A 20,733-nucleotide genomic window follows, 5' to 3' on the forward strand; every position below is an offset into this window, starting at 1 on the left:
CTTCCCCAAAGACTGCCTGAAGGATGGCCTTTCACATCCAACTCTTACCTTTATGATAGAGAATATATAGTCATTTGATCAGGACAGAAATATCAATCAGCAGGCAAAAGTAGCAAAAAATTATAAAAAAATAAAAAAGCAAATTACTACAGAGATGTGTGTCACTGATTCATCAGATTGCGCAATCTACTTTTCTGCAAGTCATTTCACACACATCTTCTCTGGCACAGACTGTCTCCTTCTTCTAATATGCTCTCAGTGAAGCAGTGTGAGAGGTGAAGAAGCACATCAGTCAGCAACTGAATTTCAGTAGCTCCACCATAAGGTACACTGACTCTTCTGAACATAGCTTACTGTTGTCATTTGAGAACATTAAAATGTGTTGCCCAAGAATAATTTCATCCATCCATGTCTTTTCTTCTCTTCTTCACAACAGACTGGATCTAGTATTTTCTTTACTGCTCAGGTGCTTACCAAAGTTGAAAGGTAATATTCTTCATATATTTTCCAAACTTTAAGGTGAATTGTTCCAGGTCCCCCAAGCTACTGAGACAGAGACAAGCACATTGCTTTTTTGACCTACATTCTTCTCTATCTGATATGGTCTTGCACATAATAAGAGTGCAGTACATTGCTGTGTTGAACTGCCTGCCCCACTCTTGATACGTGTCCTGAAAAAATGCTCATTAAGTACAGGTGTAGATTCTGTTTGCCATGATTCATTTCAAGTGGCTTTTAATGTGACAATGTTTTGGTTTTCTCTTTCTTTCTGTTGACTGTCATGGGACCTCCACTGCTTTGCAATCTGACATATGACCTCCATCTCACATAAGCTTTAGTTGTCTCTCTTGGTTACTGACTATCCAGGACCTGCCATAACACATACAAGCCGGTTTATCTTTATAGTTAACCTCTTAGACTCCAGGATACTTCACTGCAAACCAGACATGTGCAGTACAACCCCAAAGCATTATCCCCTGTGAGATTCACTATTTAACTACATAGGTCTAATCTAAGCTCCTTTTCCAGTCATAGCAGCAATAACCTAACACCATAGATTTGCCCATTGGTGGTCACTTATCTCAGTCATCTTTCTTAGTGGCCCACCTGTCTCATTTTGTTCACTCATTCTGACACTAACATGTATCATCCAGGTCACCCACGAAGCATATTAAGATTTTGTTTCAAATGTGCTTTCAGGATTCTCTAACATAGAGACTTGAGACTTGAAAAACCCTGAGAAGCACAGATTATGTCAGTCTGAGAGTTTCCTCAAGTGTTCTACCTTTCACATGAACTCCTATAGAGCCCATAGCAGCAGTTCAGCACCAAAACAATGTTTCTTCTCTATTCTTTTATATTATCCTTTTGAGTTATGATTTTAGTTATTAATTGTATGTCCACTAGATATCCTTCGTTCATGCTGGAAACCACCATCACCAGCACCATAAACACAGCAAGGGTTTGCCAAGTGCTTCCTCAGATGTTCTATCTGGTTTCATATTGTAATCTTCTTCTTAAATAATAACCGTTTTATCAAATTTATTTTATCACATTTATTTCTCCAATAAATACCTACCATCAGGCTCAGAGCTAAATCAAAGTTCTCCCATCTTATAAATGAGCATCCCCCAAACCTTGTTTTAAACATTGGTCAAATATTAGCGCCCATCCAAATTGCAATGGCCATGTAGCGTTTACCTTGAATCTTGATCATCATCATTTTCTCGCAGGCTTTGCAGACACTGAGTTTTCAATATGTGAAAATATGACAAGTTGCATTTCAACTGGCTGCTCTACTATATTAAACATAATCTGGTTTGCCAAGCAAAAAACACTGCTTGAACAAATACCATCACTACATTTTTGGGTAACAAGTGCATCTCACATGACAGTTGTTTATGTGAGTTGGATTTGTGAACTTACAACAATTGTTATGTTATATTTTTCTTGCTGCTTGTCAATTGCTATTGTAGATATAGGCATGCCGAGTATGTCCTTGCCTTAGCCAAGAGACAAATCATTGCATATGTACTGACAACCTAGGGCCGTAGGGACTGACACCTTACTCTGACTTGCATACATATAGTAAAAACGATGCCAGGCAATGCACACAACCTGTTCCTAACCATGTATTGGCTGTGTATTGGGTGCATCAGACAGAATCAGCCCTGAACTACAGCTCTGTCAACTGCTACATTCCCAAGGTAAGTCACTCACCTACACACCACTTGTAAGGAGTGCTATAATATGCTATCATATGTACGGACCTGCTGCATGTTTGCAAGGAAATATAGTAGGCTCTTTAGAGAGATGTAACATCCACATGGGACTACAGATACTCAATCCAATAGTATATATTCTGTAATATTCAGTAGGCCTCATGGTTGGATTATTCATTACAAGAGTCAAGGGAGATATTAAACAGTGGGGTCAAATGATACTTGCACTACTGTCTATGCCAGCAGATCATTTGTTGCCCTTTCCCCACACCCAACATATCAGTGTTCTCATACGACTGCTGTAACAATAAGTCTGCAATGATATATCAGCAGACTAGCCAATTCCAGGGCTGTGACATAGAACCTGGCTACACATCGTATGTGCACATAACACAGGGATGACAATGTATGTCTGTATGTTGTTGATTGTGTGAGGAATGACACCTCTTTGTCAATGGATGGAGTGGCTCTCTGGGCTAGGGACATTAGTATGGGTGATGGTGTCAATGGTTTGAATCTGGCAGTATACACATCTTTTGCATGTGAGGTACTCATATGGTGGTCTTCTCATAGACTGTCATACCCCTCAATCTGTTACAGCAAGGCACCTGGACAAAGTCAGAGAGAATGGGGGGACAAAGCTCCAAAACTACAGACAGACATTGCACATGCTGCGATGATCCTAGATGGTGACTACTATAACAGCAGGTTGCAGCAGAACAGAATAGCTGCAGGATGTAAAAGGCATTACTTAAATGTGTCAGTAGTTAGCACAATTCAGTGACTGCATTATACAATATTATTCCTGAAGACCACAAATGTATAAGGAACAGACCAGGCGTACGGGGCAAAATGCCCAACATTCTGCAAAAGCATGTACAATGAGAGGTATGCAGACTGTCACCCTGTGTATTGTTACATTATGTACCCCAGTCACATATTAAGTAAAGCACACAGCTGGGGAATGCCTTGGACAATTTCAGGGAAGTATACTATGGAAACAGGTGCAGCAGCCAATGTCTGCAGCACACAACATCCCGGACCAGAGTACAGGTAGCTGTGGCCCGGAGTCACCTTGTAAGTACTGACAGTCCCACTGGGCATGCTCCTACACTTAGCTATCTTGAGCACAAGCCTGCTGCCTCTTCATCACAAAGACCTGCTATGTGGAAATATGTCTGTACATACAGACAGCTACATATACATATCTGTCTGTCCCTATCCCTCTCACACATGATTAGTGTATCTATCAATATGTATCAGATATAGATATGATACCAATATATATATATATATATATATATATATATATATATATATATATATATACATATATATATATATATATCACTATATAAATTACAATGATGCATAGACTCACCACATATATGTACGTAACACATTTACATAATGTACACACAAAAGAATATTTAAATAAGCAGCCCTATCATACACATCTTTATACACACACACACACATATATATATATATATATAGTATAAATATATATATATATATATATATATATATATATATATATATATAAAAAACAAACAAAAAAAATATATGTGTATATATATATATATATATATATATATATATATATATACGCACATATATTAGGAGATGTAAGAATGTCCCTACATACTCTCGGAATGCTGAGGTTATCTGCATGTGCACATCACAACAGCTGTCCAAAGGAAGCCGACCAATGCCGCAGCAGTACATAATCCATTCACCCACAGCCCCCCATGCCTAAGGAATGTCACCTTGTTCACAGACACAGGAGAGCAGATATTCTAATGTACAATGGTTTCAATGCATGTCTTGGACAGGCCATATTGTCTCATGACCACATGTTTTCCTATCTAACTGTAGACAACCACATATGACCATACTGGTAACTGTATACACATAGCAGGTATATTAACAGGAATCTCACTCCTAGGACACTAGATACAATAACAGTACCAAACAGTATCACTCTGCAGTCCACACATACTGTCCAACACAAGGCTACTTTGTGTACTCCACAAGTACTGGGCCTGCAGTAACATATACAACAGATGTAACCTGTGGTGCATGCAATAAGCACTGTGAGCTATAGTGTGTAATAATAGATAGGTAAGGGTTCTAATCTCCCCTCAGCCACCTCTGTGTGTCTTTGTAAATATAAATCCTTGTAGCACTATGGACATGCCCATATGGGCTATCTCTGTGCACTCGTTATACATTTTATAGCTATGTAACTGGCTGTAGGCCTCTACATTGCCCTCCTCTACAAGGCCTACTGATGTCATCCACCTTAAGAGCTCTGGCAGACAATCTGCAATATTTATGCATTTTAAGGCCCTATGACTACCTGGTGGACCTAAATTGTCCTCCTCTACATAGTCATAACTGATGTCTGCCACATGTCTGACTCATACACAAGATATTTGTAGATGTGACAACTCCATCAAAACACCTTCTAGATTTGTAAGTTCAGAAAAGCCAGGTGACATGTAGCAGGGGTAGCAGACCTTATCACAAAGTATGAATGCATGATTATGCTGACCGCTTCCATTGTCCCTGATAGACTGTTCTGCACATATGCACCTTGGGAGCCATGCATGTATACTGCCGTACCTTGCTGACATTATATTTCTGCTGTGCTGCCATGCCATTCTGCACAACTGTATTTCTGCCATGTGTCCAAAGTTTATCCCCTCAGACTCCTGGAACGGAAACATATACACACAGGTCCATGATACACCTGTCATTCTGTAATACTACCTCCAGTCCAACATCATGCAACAAAAGTACACAAAGTGATGAGTAGTCATGATACATGCCAGCATACAGCACTTGTTGTGGCCCACAACAAGTGGCATAGTAAAACAATACTACACTACACAAGTACATGTCAAGTAATAAAGACACCCTGTGCATCAGACACATATTAGCATTTCCCTGAACAGAAGGCAGGGATGTGAAACAGTTAGCATTACATGCACAGGGTGTGGAGTGGGGATGCTGGATGCCTAGGCTATGTTAAATAGTTGACAGCATGTTTGTGAGTCAGGAAGGGGTGCGTGTAAGATAGGCCATGGAGAGGTGCCGTGTGTATCTGTTGGTGACCTGCATGTGACAGTGGCATTTGAAAGTGTGTGTGTACACAGTCAAGCCCAGTGCTAGCCCTACACATGCGCATATTGGACAGCTGTGGACCATACATGGTAGAGTGGACAGTTCACAATCTCTGGCTATGAACACAGAAACTGGCTCTGCCAGGAGTAGCACTGGCACTACCATGTTGGTCAAAGGCTATATTACTATCTATGTGAATTCCCAGATCACTGAATAGTGAATCAACTTTTAAGGGTGTTTTTCTTTTGATGACATAGTTATCTGGGGTGTTAGATTTCCCAAAAGGTACTATTGGTATTGAGTTTTATGCCATGGTTTTAGAACCAAGTGTTTGTATGTGTTATACCTTCCTGAAGGGTCTTGGGGGGATTCAGAGACTGCTACCAGTTTGCAATCATCTGCAAACTTCATCAGCCAAAGGCCTTTGACATTGGCTTTGATGTCTGGGAAGTAGATGCCAAAGAGGAATGGGCCCAGTACAGAGCCTTGGGGACTCCACTGGTGACAGGCCTCTTTGTGGAGGTGACCTCATTGATTCTGACCTCCTGGGTCTTATCAGTGAGCCAGCTATCTATCCATTTTGTTATTAAGGGGTTTATACCTAGTTGCATAAGGTTGATCAAAAACTATTAAAACTACGGAAACTGCAGTTGGAGTCAGCTTACTTCCGTGAATGTATCAAACTTAAAATTGTTCCAAAGGGTTTAAGGGCTTGGCAGTACCCAACAGGGTTGCAAGATGGCTCACCTTTCCATCAAGACCTGTTATTATTATTTGATCAACATGGCAAGGAGTTACTGGAGCTGTTTTGCAAACATTGCCAGAAAGATATAGACTGCCTGATAGGGGAAACCAATGCCTTGGACCTTTCGATTAAGGCAGACACAGACTTTGAATGTTATCATTTTGATCATGACCGTATCTTTTCCAGTATAGATTCCCACCTGGAAAAATTACAGTCAACTAAAAAAGGAAAATTAGATAGGGATATTTTGGCATACTGGGAGGGAACAGCCTACCCAAAGCCACCACAGTCACAAACTCAACACCCAACTGGTCGGCACCAGGGGTTGGACAATCCACCAATGGAAGGAGAGGGTTCGGAAGATTTTGCAACTGGAAGCAACAACACGGCATTCAGGGAACCAAAACGGTGGAGCGAGAGGATAGCTAACAACCAAAATACTTACAATAACAACCAGCAATTGAAAAACAACAGAATCATACTCCCCGGAGAGGGAACAAGGCTCCAAACAAGCAGAGCAAATGGAACAGCAACAAGGGGAGACAAGCGATATGATAAATAACCATGAGGACAGTGAACAATTGACCTGCAAGGTACTAGTTAATTCTACTAATGACTTTAAAATTTACAATTTCTCAAATTTGGATATAGCCCCTGAGTTAATAGAAGTACTAGCAAAGGGTTACACTTTTGTTCCATCAGCACGAGCGAACATAGCGATTGTCCTGATTGATTTGAAAATGTTTGTAAGAAAATTTAATTTACGTGTACTAATGGGTAACACTGATATAATGATACATCCATACAGTATACCTAGTAGATATAATCCACCATTACACCCTACTTTGAGTTTGTTTGAACAAATCTGCGAACTGGATATAAGAATCCGTTTGCAAAACATGAAGGGAAACAGAGGGAAATTGAATGTTAACAAAAATGAGTAATTCTAACTTAAATTACTCAGGGAAACACCAGTACGGGTAATGCAACCCGATAAGGGAGGGGGGCTGGTGATTATGGACATTCTGGATTATTCTGAGAGGATGCAAAAAATGATAAATGGTGACACATATATGGAAGTCTCAAGAAACGAGTTAAACCTCGCTTATGCAAGAATAAGGTCATACTTATATGACATGTTTTTGGAAGCAAGAATAGAAGTGAATTTATTTAACTATTTATCAATGTTAGCACCAAAAATACCTTGCCTATTCAGCATTCCAAAAATCCATAAAAACCTACAAGATCCTCCAATGCGTCCCCTAGTAGATGCTAGGGACAGTAATACGTATGCTTGTTCGAAGGTGGTAGATGAAATTTTAAAGAAGTATGTAGGGTTAGAGGAACAAATATGTACAGATTCCTTCTTTTTCCTCATAGGTATCAACAAAATACCTTTTAATGCGAAACATAATTTTTTGACTATAGATGTTAGGGACCTTTACCCTTCTATCCCCCATGACCAAGGTTTGGATCGCATTCTTTCCTTACTTAGGGACAGAGCAGCCCCACATGATGAACTAAGGCTAGTGGAAGATTTATTAGATATAGTCCTATCCTATAATTTTATTACTTTTAACTGCAAATACTACCAAAAAAAGTAGGAGTAGCCATGGGTTCACCATGTGGGGCTAGTTTTGCCAACCTAGTCATGGCTCATTGGGAAAGAGAATGTTTACTATCAGGTACACAGTGGCAGGCAAGAATTAAATATTATACAAGATTCTTGGATGATATTTTTATTTTGTTCGAAGGAGAAGAAACGGATGCACAAGAATTTATAGCATACTTAAACTCAACAACTGATTTCTTGAGATTTACTTCAACATTTTCTAAGGATAATATATCCTGCTTGGATGTACAGCATAAGAAAGATGGAATTAATAACTGTTTTACATCACAAATCTTTCGCAAGTCCACATACTCCAATACATTTCTTCACTTTACAAGTAATCATCCATTATCACAAAAGAGATCAGTAGTTAAAGGCCAATTAGTAAGAGCAGCCAGAATGACCTCCAGGCTTGATGTGTTTCTTAGGAAATGTGTTTTTTTGTACCAGTCATTTTTACAACGGGGTTACCCAACATCATTATTGCAAGACATAATAGAGGAAGTACAAAACAAAAGGGAAGCAGGAATTTATCCTCCACTTTTGACAGGGGTAAGCATTACTCCGGATAATATATCAATGAGGACGAGGGAGTATAACCCTTGTAGTTTTATTTTTCATTACAGTATCAACGCAAAGGAGATAATTATGCTTCTAAAGAAAAATTTGGAGCATAATTATGCAAGACAGACTTTTATGTGACAAACTGGAAAATCAACCAGCTTTTACTTTTAAGAGGGGCGCTAACCTTAAATAAATTTTAGAAAGACAAAATCAACCATTTTCAGTGAAGAAAGGCATGTTTAAATGCCAAATGTGTAATTATTGTAAATATATAGATGTGGGTTCAAGTTTTGAACTCAGAGGCAGGAAATTTACAACTAATTACAAGTTTGATTGTCAAAGTAAACAAGTAGTATATTTGGCAAAGTGTTTGGAATGCCCGGCCTTCTATGTTGGTAAAACCGACAGAAGGCTGAGGGAATGGATTTATGAACATATATATAGCATAAGTAGAAACAAATTAGAAAATGCCCTGGCCAGACACATAAATGAACAAGGAGATCATAAATTTGTCTTCAGAGTTACAGACCACATCCCCCATGATGTGAGAGGAGGACCATGTACGTTGAAGTTAGAAAGATTGGAACTATTGTGGCAATTAAGGTTAGACGCTGCTCATTTTCCAGGTATTAATGAGATATCTTCTTTTACTTGTATTTTAAAACTCAGGAACTTAGCACGCTGACTAAAGAAAATTATCGAGTGAAACATCAACAATTTGTAACGGAATTTTATTTTTGTTTTAATGTTTTCTTTTTCTCCCTGATGCATGTCTTGGGTACAATATATAATGTATGAGTTTATGGAACATATTTGATTTGTATACAGGTGATAGGTTAATATAAACAATTTTAAATGGATCATTTAATACACAAAATATGTTTTATTAAAATTTGATAGTTGAAATAACTTTTTATATATTTTAGTATGTTCATATTATATTTTTGGGTATTGTGACACATTTTAGCACACTATTTTGGGACAAATACAGATACAGGGTATTATACAAACTTGGACAAGTTGTTGGTAATTAGACCCTTCGGGGTTAAGTGGTAAACCAATTAAGGAAATTTAACTCAATAATTAAGTATCCAATGGACTTGGATTTGTAAATCACATGTCTTTTTAAAAAATGGATTTAAATTTCATAGACCGTTTGATATTTTTATCTGAAGAAGTTCTTTGTATTATTAGGAGAATGAAAAGTGAGAGTACTGTTTTTTGCTTAATTAAACTGCAACTACACCAATATTGTGTATCTTCGATTTTGTGTGCTGGTCTGCCTGGAATCAGTGTTTTTGTCAGACTGTTGCATAAGTTTGTTGACAATGCCTGAGTGGAGTATTGTATCAAATGCTTTAGCCATATCTTGGTCAGCAGTTTGCACAGTTTTCCCCTCACCCATTGCCTTAGTGAACTTTTCAGAGAAATCCACCAGATTCAATAAGCATGATCTTCCTTTGACAAAGCCAAACTGGGATGGTTCTTGTATCTAGAGGTTGCTTATATCCTTGTTGAGAATTTCCATGATAATTCTTTTCATGGGTTTCCAAATAAGACTAGTCAGACTAATGGGTCTGCAATATCTGGGATCTGTTGAAAGTCCTCCCTTATGAAGGGGGATGACAGTTGCAGTCCTCCATTCACATAGCTAAATGGCTGTTTTAAGACTGTAGTTAAATAATGTCTTCAGGCATCCTAATAAGTCATATTTTAGACTATTCAGAAGGCATCCTGTGATGTTATCAGGGCACATTGAGGTCATGTTCTTGGCTTTAGTGAGTGAAACCAATACATGCTCCCTAGTTATAATTGGAAGGGCTATGTTTGAGGGTATTTTTGAGGGGATGGTTGGGGGTGAGAGTAAGGTAAAGGTGGAAGTGAATTTGTCTGCTAACAGGTTCTCAATAACACCAGGTTCAGTGAATGTGGCACCATTATCCATCAGAGCAGCACATTGCTGTGTGCTGTCATTAACATTTCTAGCATTATTGTAGAAGGCTTTATGGTTATATTTTACTGGCAGGCTGTCTTAATCTCAAAGTTGGCTTTGGTTTACATAATTAGTCCTCTTAGTTTAGCCAGTAGTTGAAAGCCTAGAGGTGAGAGGTGCAGACTATTCTTGGCAAAGCAAAGAGTCAACTGCCTTACTAGTGGCCAAGTCACAAACTGACATCTTGAGGGTATACAGCAATGGCCAAAATTCATCCTGCATTCCAAAACAAAATAATACAGCTCTAAGCTGTTAACATATCCTGTCTAGTGTGACATTACGTATCAGGTGTATTTTGTGATACCTGTGCACCACCCGCCTGAGTTTCGGGGGTCCCTCTAAATAGTAATAAAGAAAGTTTAACTGCTCTTGACAAAAATTTAATTGGTTTCAAAATCTCACTCCTAACCACTACTAAGCAACTGAAGCTGATTTTACCCGAGCCTTGCTCAGGTACTATACCCCTTTACCTGCATTGTAAAGCAGCAGTAAGAAGGCAAAAGTGTTATATGAGAGTCTGGAGATACAACACACACGCACACACACACACACACACACAGTACACACACGCACACACACACACACACACACACACACACACACACACACACACACACACACACACACACACACACACACACACACACACACACACACACAAACAAAGCACACACACACACACACACACACACACAAAGTACACACATGCACACACACGTGCACACACACGCACACACACGCACATGTCCTACAGCTTCAGAGGAGACACATCATTTTCTACAATAGCAGCAGGATATGAAGGATATCCAATTAAGATATTTGTAGTCATTTAACAGAACTGAATTATGTTCAGCACTTACCTCTGCCAAACATAACAGATCATTTTTAATGCTTTTTTAAACATTTGTTTATACTATAGCAACTGAGTAATTCCTGCACAAATGCACTACACATGGTTCCATGTCACAATAATGTGATTATCATGATATGAGGCTTTTACAAATGCACATGCTTCTATTACAGGTTCAGGCAATGGTGTATAGAATGGGTATGCATGGTGGTTGTTATATATTTTTTCCTTTATTAGAAATGAACCGCTGTATGATTTAGTCATGGAGTTACAGGATTTCTCATCATTGCTGTCTGCAAGGTAAATATGGTTATATGCTATGGTAGGGAAACATTTTTGTTTAGTAAAAACATGTCTCTTACTGCATTATCAGCTGCCTTCATGCACTTTAATTCATGAAACCAGTAGTCATTTGCTATTACAAGTGGGAAAGAAGGTTATAATTGAAACACCATAGTTCAATCCTTAGCTCTCAACTGTCCCTGATTTTTCAGTATGCCCAGGGTTTTGACTCATATTTTGGACTATCCCTTGCAAGACGTTGTGATGCTCTGGCAAACTGTTGATGTCTGCATTCATTACTAGTAGTATAATTAGATAATACTGACATTTTCATTTCAGGCTTCATATCCTTTGTAAAAATGCAAGCTAAAGCAAAACTTGTTATTCTAGCAGATTTATAATTATATAAGAGCAATATTTAAACTCTATCCATGGTTTGGGCCTTTTTCTGTGTTATTTGTGACTTTGTCCTTGATTTTTATGCTAAAAGTCTGAGAGCTATGGTTTAGTCAAAGTATTAGGACTACTGCATATAAAACACTTTATATCTTAACCCAAACTTGCTGACTGTACTACTTTAAATGTCTTCTATTTTCATTTTTGTTTCTTTTTTGCTTATTTTAAATATAAGTTAGTAGTTGCATATATGAGGTAAAATATATAAGAATTCTGTATAAAACACACCGATTTTGACAGAGATGAAGTACATTATGACTCTTATTTTATTTTATCTTCTTTCTATTTTACTACATCTAAAAGCCACACAGACAACAAATTAACTATAACTCTTGGTACTGGGCTCTGTATGGGTGAAAATGACTGACTGATATTGATTGTTCATTCAAGAATGGCTTTGCAGCCCTTGTCTGATTTTTGTGAAGCAAATCAGGTACCTTATTTTGGCTACTGCTTATGTGTAAGAAAGTTGAATTACATTATTTTAAATCTACACAATCTGCCTTAGAACTCTAGCACAGGTACCAGAAACTTTAAAACATTGAAATTTTAAAAGTGGCTGTAACTGCATTGTAGGGGAAAGTGGCCATCTGTGGATGAAAGTGACTTACCCTTTGTGTTTAACCACTTTAAAGAGTCTTGCTATTGTTTTGTCTGTGTAAAATAAATCTAAAATGCATTACTGTTGACCTTATTGCCATTTTGCTACAGACATCTGAGTAAACACAATCAATGTTATAACTGCTGAGTAATGGGGCTTTATGACAATAAAGATGACTACCTCTGTTGTCATGATCAAGTTAAACAGCCATTAATCTGGATTTGCTGGAAAGGTGTGAATTTGTGTAAACAAGAGGGAATACTTCCTTGTGATTGTTTTTATTACAATCAAATATCTGAGATGTACACAGTCAAGTCATTGTAAATGATGGGTATAGATACTGGTCTATTATACTGACAAAAGTTTGAGTGGTCTTTTATTATTGAAAGGGTCTGAAATAGCTAATGTTCTAATTATTATATACTAAATTATGATTATTTTTTGATATTAAAATGCTCAATACGACAAGTTAAAAATAAATACAAATTTTGTTTTATTAATAGATAACTATAATGTAAAACATTCTGGTTGATAAGTATACATTTACAACAATCAGGAAGGTGACTATAAAAGAACACATGCATCAATGCATGGTCCATGAACAAAATCAGAAGATGAGCAAACAAAAAAAAAAAATTGGGGGACTCAGTTCAAAAACTGTCTATGGCCCAAGGTGCAGTTAATCTACCAGTGGAGACATAGCACAATGGCATTATATAGCCATATCCAACTGTAAGGAAGAATGCCTCTGGCTATGCACATCTAGGTCAGGACAAGCCTCACTGGACATAATTGCCCCTGTACATAGGGTGAGGCACACCAATATAAACTGCTGCAAGCACACAATCTGCAGCTTAATACAGTGGTTCAATACTTAGAAAACAGTAAGATGTATCATAGTAACATGTTCTTCCATAAGAAATGGTCACAGAGCAGTAGTGGACTGATTGCTTGCCACTAAACTTAGAGAATGGCAGTGTAGATGGCATTCCTACCCTGGCTAAAGTTAACATGCACAGGTTTTATCGGACCCAGATGAGATAGACAGTGGTTCAGTAAATCTGTGCTTTACACTGCCATAGTAAGACTGTACAACTGATGGGGTAAAGAGCATCCAATGTAATTCTGCATGTCAAAAACAAGGTATGGGAAATTGCCAAAAATATGTCCATCACAGGTGGTGGACCACAAACACAGGCACAGTTCACAGAAGTGGGTAAATTCCTGATGTTCCTGTTATGGAGGTGAACATGGAGCCTTATAAACATTAATGGAGTGCATGTGGGAGTTGTGCTGATTATGACTGAACAAGTGTCTGTACTGACTGCAGTAAGTTATTGTTAGCTATTGCATTTTTCATATTGTACAGTGCACTACATATGAGGCAAGACACATTCATAAAGATTTTCTGCATATCTGTCCTCTAGGTACCTGCAGACTGTAGCTACTACTGCTTATACAAGAAAACATGTATGTGCCCATTTCTTATTTACAAGTTGTGATTCCTACAAATACACCTGTCCCAAGGTTGGGAATTTAGGCATTTATTTCAGTGTTGATACATATATCTTGTTTTTATAGTTTTATATGTGCACCCTATGTGTGAATCATGGTAATTGCTTAGGTGCCACACAAAAACATTGTAAATGACACCTAAGGCATTGTACAGCCCCTAGCAGTTGAGGGAGCAGAAACCCTTCCTGTTGTTGTATCTGACATCCTGGGGATCACATGAGGAATTGATTGCACTGTTTATGCAATCAGCTCCTACCAGGATCACAGAGAAATGTTCAAAATGAATAAAATGTCATAGGTTCATAGGTAGGCACTAGGCTATTGGCCCTAGGGCCTATACAAGCCTAGCCAAAAAGGTACCCTGGCTTTTGTCACCCATGAAAATTATTTTCCTGTGCCCCTGTCAAGCAGAACCACAGAAGTTATCCCCAGGGTGAATTTCTTATTACCCATCCAATCATCAAGATTTTTCTTGAAGAGTGCTAATGAGGCGCTCTGTTTGTCATAGATAGGTAGTCTGTTCCAGAGTATGGGAAGTCTCTGGGACAGGAATCTATCCCTCCAGCATGTTCTGTTTATTGTAGTGACAGGTTTAGGTCCCTAGAGCATGTAGCTTGGAGGAATTGGGATTTCTTTAAGTGGAGTATGTCCAACAGCTCTGGGTTTGACATTGCTTTGTATGTTAGGCAGAGATCACCTCTGAGTAGGTGATATGCGATAGAGTAAAGCTGGAGTTTTTTGAGTCGGTCTGCATAGGGCATCTGTTTGAGGCCAGTAATCCTCTTTGTGAGGTATTTCTGCAGCCTTTCCAGTTGTTGTAGATGTCTTGTGAGGTACATACCAAAAGGGGCATTGTACTCTATAGAGGGGAACAATGACCTCTTTTTTTTCTGGATGAGAAACCTTTTGTGATGAGGTGTGCCACATAGAAGGATTTCCTGACTACTGTGGTGATGTGAGACTACTGTTAAACTTGATTTCTGCATTAGTAACTGTATTTAGAGCACAACCTAGAGCTGTTTACTGAATTTCCTGTTTGCACTTATTTTTAAAATCATTTTTTTTCTCAAAACTTGCATTTTATCTGTCTTTGGCCTAGCACTCTTATGTGGGGTCATTTACTGCACTGTTATAACTTGTTGATACTTGTGAACCTCTGCTATCTCTGAAAAAACAAAAAATCTTGCTTTTTTCCCACTTTTCTGAGATTTAAAAAAGTTCAGTTACAGGCTTGCTGTTCTTGAACTGTTTGTAAGTTTCTTGGAGGCCATTTTTGCTTGGGCTAAAGGGAAGTCTCTCTGTTGATCAGTGGCAGTGAAAAACATTGAGCAGCCTGCCTGCCCCTGTGGGAGTGGTTACTGACTTGAAACTGTAGTTTTATTGGCCATTTTGGGTCAATTCCAAACTCCTTCATCTTCCTCTCTTAAAACCTGGTTGCCTCGTGGTTTTGGCATCTTTTCAGGCTTGTTGGCTGTTGGTGAAGCACACACCAGGAGGAGAAAATGCTGAGAGAAGAAAGGAGCCACTTTTGAGATTTTAAGCATTTTTCCTCTGTTTATTTGCTAAGTTTTTTCTGCATAGCCACCTATTTTGAGCATTTTCTGGCTTGTTAAACTTGATTTCTGCATTAGTAACTGTATTTAGAGCACAACCTAATGCTGTTAATGAATTTCCTGTTTGTACTTATATTTAAAATCGTTTTTTTCTCAAAACTTGCATTTTATCTGTCTTTGGCTTAGCACTCTTGTGTGGGGTCATTTACTGCACTGTTATAACTTGTTGATACTTGTGGACCTCTGCTATCTCTGAAAAAAACAAAAAAAAAAAAAATCTTGCTTTTATCCCACTTTTCTGAGATTTAAAAAAGTTCAGTTACAGGCTTACTGTTCTTGAACTGTTTGTAAGTTTCTTGGAGGCCATTTTTTGCTTGGGCTAAAGGGAAGTCTCTCTGTTGATCAGTGGCAGTGAAAAACATTGAGCAGCCTGCCTGCCCCTGTGGGAGTGGTTACTGACTTGAAACTGTAGTTTTATTGGCCATTTTGGGTCAATTCCAAACTATTTCATCTTCCTCTCTTAAAACCCTCTTTTGCGTGGTTTTGCTCATTTTTGTGCATAGCGCAATAGCGGGCAGCGCCGCCTAATTGGGTTTAAACTATTTCTAGCTCCACAAAGTCTGCTCTTCACTTTTTCCCTTAGAACTGCTCTATCTCTCAATTTAAACACCATATTCTCATTCTAAGGCCCTTCACTGGTCCAATTAAGTAATCCTACAAGTTAGCACTATTAAACCATAAGCACTACTTACTCTTATACTCTCTACGATTACCCTGTCCTCTATTGGTCCATCTTAAATTCAGTTTCCCTATATTACTCTAGCATGTCCAAAGGTCAGTCAGTGGTTTCCTCTCCAGTCCAGCTGGTGAATCTGGGAATTTTGAGGCAATGTTACAACTGTCTCATGTACACGGACAACCCTCTCCTCCTCCAAATAGGTTCAAATATATGTGAGAGATGCAACTATTTAGCCAAACTGGAGGCTGAGCTCTCTCATCTCAAAACTGGTGTAACCAGTCAGGAGGAGAAGGTAACCTCACACAACACAATTCCAGTATCACATAGTCCCACCACATCAGCGAACCAAACACATAAATACACAAAAACATACTCGAAGGCTCTAAATAAAAATCTACCTAAGCAGCAGAGACCTCCAAAGCAGACATCCAAGCAAACGCTACCTCAAAACAAAACACGCACAACACATAGCCCACAAAGTCAGTGTGCCAAGCAGCCACAGCCCTTAAGGCTGAATAACACACCTGATACTCTTGTAATAGGTGACTCTATTGTCAGACACACTGACATCCCGCTCACCAGGCTGAATAAAGAGAAGGTCACGGTGAGCTGCCTGTCGGGTGCTAGGATCCACCACATAACGCAAGCAATCAGGTCACTCCAAAGCAAATACAAATATGACTCAATCATTGTACATGCTGGTGTGAATGACCTGAGACGTACCTCCCTGGACTACATGAAAAGAGACACAGAGGAGCTCTCTGATCATGTAGCCCAGGCTGGTATGACCCTGACCTTGAGCAGCATCTTACCCTCACCTAGAATGATGCCACAGTACAAAGACAAAATGATCGATTTTAACAATTGGCTAAAATTTTGGTGTCATTCAAAGGGGATCCAGTGTCTGTCAGCCTGGGATGACATGCTTGACAAGCCACGTTGCTTCGCTAGGGACGGCTTGCACCTGTCACCACTAGGCTTTCAGATATTGGCAAAGGCTCTTGCCACCCCCATAGTGCCTTTTTTAGGCAAGGCTCAAAAGTCAAACCCACCCCCATAGACAGCACAAGGAACAAGAAACTAAAGGTAATGCTGCTTAACGCCAGAAGTCTTAACCTCAAGATGCACGCATTCGAAGCTCTCCTCAGTATGGAGAACATAGATATCTGTGCAGTGACAGAAACCTGGTTCAAGGCTCCAGAGAGCACCCCAGCACTACCAGGCTATACCTCATATCATGCTTTTCGGCCCCAAAATCTGAACCGAACCACAAAAGGAGGGGGAGTTCCATATTTATCAAGGATATCCACACCTCCAGGTTAGTGGCATTGCACGAAGTATCTGAGACCATCCATGTGCAACTAACAGTGGGCAAGACTGCCTTTCAGTTTATAGCATCCTACAGACCACCCTCTCAAAGTCAGGAATCCCACTCGGCTTTCCTGAAAACATTGGAGAACATGAAGATCTCTCCGAACACCATTATATTGGGCAACTTCAACTACCTAAACATTGACTGGGAGCACTACTCAAGCCCCAGCACCTTAGTCCAAAGGTTCCTGGAAATTATAAACTCAAATGCTATGGAAAAACTAGTCACCACTCCCACAAGAGGGGACAACATACTAGACCTGATCATTACCAACATGGGGACTCTATGCTCCACACCAGAAGTATATCCCTCATTGGTAAGATGAGACCATAAATTAATTTCACTGGATGTCCACATCCTGACCCCACCCCCAGCCCAGAAAACCACAGTGAAAAACTTCTCAAAAGCAAACTTCTCACTTCTCAAAACCAAAGTGGAATCCTTCAAGGCCCCAGGGCCAGTGGAAACTACGGCCCAAACTGCAGAATACTATATAAATGCATTCTACGGACATCTCCAGGAATGCATGGATCATGCTATCCCAAACAAAACCAAGACCCAATCATCCAAAGGCAGGTGTCCAGTCTGGTGGACCCCTGCCATAAATAAACTGTACAACAGAAGGAGGAAGCTACTACATGATAGAGCAAAATCCCTAATAGGGAAGGCATCTCTGATCAGTACTAGCAAAAAAATTATGATCCCTCATAAAATCCTCCAAGGCCAGCTTCGAGAAAAAAATTGCACAGGACACCAAAGACAATCATAAGGCTTTTTTCAGTTATGTTAGGAACCTGGGATGCAACTCCCAGACTTGTTCTGAGTTGATTCTAAACGACAAAAAATACACTGAACCCACAGACATCGCCAATATCCTAGCAGACAGGTTCAGTGCAAACTCCCCCCCCCCAAAAGAGCAAGTATCTATTCCGGCAGAGGGCTGCCTCCCAAACATCTCTGATGCTCAGGTGAAGGCTGCCCTCTCCAAAGCAAAAAACACTGCTTCCATGGGACCAGATGGTGTCCCAGGTTGCGTCCTACATGAACTCCAAGAGGAACTAATCCCTCAAATATAACACCTATACAATCTCAGCCTCACTACAGGATATGTGCCCACAGAATGGTGTACAGCAACAGTGGTCCCACTCCACAAAGGTGGAGCCTCTACCGACCCTGGAAACTATCACCCCATAAACCTGACTAGCTTAGTCTGCAAGGCTATGGAGAGGATCATCATGGAATTCATAAACAAAGACATTGGGGACCTACAGACACTAGATCCTACCCAGTTCGGCTTTGTCAAGGGCAGATCCTGCCTTTTGAACCTGGTTGACTTCTTTGAAATAGTCACCAAAGCCATAGATGAAGGGAAGGTAGTCCACACAGCCTATCTGGACCTTGCAAAGGCATTTGACACAATACCCCACACGGGCATCATAGATAAGCTATCCAGCTTAAATATAAACCCCTATGTCACAAGATGGGTTGCAAACTGGCTCAAAGACAGAACCCACAGAGTGAGAGTTGCTGGAGCCATGTCAGACTTGAAACTGGTCACAAGTGGCTTCCCACAGGGTTCTGTCCTGGGACCACTCTTGTTTGGTATATACTTTTCTGAGGTACAGCCAAACGTGGGAGGACTATGGCTCACCAAGTTCGCAGATGACTGCAAACTGGGCGCCATAATGGACTCTCCAGCTGACACAAACATCCTTCAAAAAGGTCTCACAGAGACAGATAACTGGTGCCAGCACCACGGTTTAAAGCTAAATGCCAAAAAATGTATAGTCATACCCTTTGGCAAAAACAATGTGCCCACAAATTACCACATAGGCAGAAACCCATTAAGTACAGAGAAAGTTATTAGGGACCTGGGGACCCAAGTTGATAGCAATCTCTCCTTTGAAAACCACATTGCCAAAGTGTTTAGAAAGACCTTCTACATAGCCCACCTCATCACGAAAGATTTCACATCTAGATCAAGAGAGGTAATCATGCCCCTTTATTCATCCCTCATCAGGCCCATCATAGAATACAATGCCCCTTTTGGGATGTACCTTACCTGACACCTGCAGTAATTAGAAAGACCCCAAAAGTATCTCACCAAGAGGATCAAGGGTCTCAAACAGATGCCATATGCTGCTCGGTTAAAAAAACTCCAGATCTACTCAGCTGCATACCGCCTACTTTGAGGCGATCTATGCCTGACATACAAAGCTATGTCAAATCCAGAATTAATGGACATGCTCCACCTCAGTAAATCTAAATCCCTTAGAGCCACACGCTCAAGGGACTTGAACCTCATCACAGAAATAAATAGAACTTGCTGGAGGGACAGGTTCATAACCCAGAGGCTCCCTTCGCTCTGGACTAGAATTACAGTTCATGTGAGGCAGAGCACCTCACTGAATCTCTTCAAGAAGAATCTCGATAGGTGGATGGGGGATCATAGGTTTGCCCAGGGATTACTCCCGTGTCACTATTAGACAGAGGCACAGTAAACTAAACCTTAAAAAGGGCACAGTATACTCAAATCAAGGGGTGGCGTAAGCCATACAGAATCGGGCTAGGCTTATAATTGCCCCAGGGCAGATAGCCTAGTATGAACCTATGAATCTATGAACCTATGTCCACCTGTGTCCCAAGGTCTCTTATCACAATTTTGGTGTTAAGTAGACTACCGCCTATATGGTAGTTCATAGGTACAGAGTTTTTACCAAAGGGGATGACAATGCACTTTTTGGCATTGATCTTGAAACTTTGGCTTTGACACCAGACATCTGTCTCAATGAGGCCCTTTTGTAGGATGTCCACATCATTAGGAGTTTCAATTATGGCTCCTAGTTTGCAGTTATCTGCAAATTTAGTTAGTCAAAGACCTTCTGTGTTAGCCTGTACTTCAGAGAAGTAGATACCAAACAGAAGAGGACCCAGGACTGAACCCTGTGGTACTCCACTTGTCACTGGTCTAAAGTCTGATTTGGAGTCTGCTACTGTCACAGTGCGGGTTCTGTCAGTAAGCCAGTTGGCAACCCATCTTGTGACATAGGGATTTATACCTAGTTTAGTGAGTTTATCTATAATTCCAGAGTGGGGGATG

This window comes from Protopterus annectens, chromosome 1.part0 (assembly GCF_019279795.1).
Source record: "Protopterus annectens isolate FY-2018-M chromosome 1.part0, PAN1.0, whole genome shotgun sequence".
Classification (NCBI taxonomy): domain Eukaryota; kingdom Metazoa; phylum Chordata; order Ceratodontiformes; family Protopteridae; genus Protopterus; species Protopterus annectens.